A 1,317-nucleotide genomic window follows, 5' to 3' on the forward strand; every position below is an offset into this window, starting at 1 on the left:
TATTTCACTATAGAATGCACATCATACCCTATGGATAATTATTTTGCCTATCAAGTATCAGTTAATAAAGAAAAATGCAAACCTGGATGTGGTCCTGTATGCCTTTAATCCCAGCACTGTGGAGACAGAGGCAGGCAGATCTATCTCTGTGAGTTCGTGGAGTAGGAGGGTCTTTTGTCTATGTGTTACTTTAATTGGTTAAATAAAGAGACTGCCTTGGCCTTTTGATAGGACAGCAGCTTAGATAGGCGGAGTAAACAGAACAGAACTCTGGGAGGAAGAAGGCAGTGTGGCAGACGCCATGGCTCTCTTCTGAGATGGACGTTGGTTAGACTCATGTCGGTAAGCCACAGTCAAGTGGTGATACACATTAATGGAGATGGGTTAAACAAATATGTAAGAGTTAGCCAATAAGGGCTGGAGAGGTGGCTCAGCGGTTAAGAGCATTGCCTGCTCTTTCAAAGATCCTGAGCTCAATTCCCAGCAACCACATGGTGGCTCACAACCATCTTCATGAGGTCTGGTGCCCTCTTCGGCTTTCAGCTGTATACACAGAAAGAATATTGTATACATAATAAATAAATTAAAAAAAAAAGTTAGCCAATAAGAGGTTAAAACTAATGGGCCAGGCAGTAATTTAATTAATACAGTTTGGTGTGGTTATTTTGGGTATAAACTAGCCACGTGGCAGGGAAGCAGCCCGCCACTCCTATTACTACAGAGTGCCACTCTGCAGACCAGTCTGGTCTACATTGTTAGTTCTAGGACAGCCAGGGTTACATAGTGAGACCCTGACTCAAACAAACAAACAAACAAAAGAAAAAAACTCAAAGCCAGGTACAGTGATGTATCTTACACTCCCAGGAAACTGAGGGAGGAGTGCTAGCAGGTCTAGGCATGCCTGGGCTATATATCAAGTTCTATGTCAGCTGAGCTAAACAACAGACTCTGCCTAAAAAAAGAAAATAAACATGAAGGGCTGAAAAGATGGCTCAGAGGTAAGAACACTGACTGCTCTTCCAGAAGACCCAGGTTCAACTCCCAGTACCCATATGGTGACTCACAACTATCTAACTCCAGCTTCAGGGAAATCCAACATCCTTTTTTGGCCTCTCTGGCCATCAGGCATACATGCAAGCAAACACTCAAATAGATAATAAAGATAAACAAATATTTTTAGAAATAATAAAACAATTTAAAAAGAAAAAATGGACAGAATATACAAATTAGCAATTAAATTGAAAATTATAAATACATCCTTTTATATAAACTAAGACAAGCTTTTTGGGAGGGGGGTTGGTGTTTTGTTTGTTTTTT

The 1,317-nt window shown here is 40.5% G+C and overlaps 1 protein-coding gene across 1 annotated transcript in view; it reads right to left on the minus strand.

Moving 5' to 3' along the window:
• The window catches only part of Depdc5 (DEP domain containing 5), a 124,797-nt gene that overhangs the window by 111,017 nt on the left and 12,463 nt on the right, over window positions 1–1,317 (minus strand). The gene's annotated exons all lie outside the window — the stretch shown is intronic.

Source organism: Microtus ochrogaster, unplaced genomic scaffold (assembly GCF_000317375.1).
Source record: "Microtus ochrogaster isolate Prairie Vole_2 unplaced genomic scaffold, MicOch1.0 UNK6, whole genome shotgun sequence".
NCBI classification, from domain to species: domain Eukaryota; kingdom Metazoa; phylum Chordata; class Mammalia; order Rodentia; family Cricetidae; genus Microtus; species Microtus ochrogaster.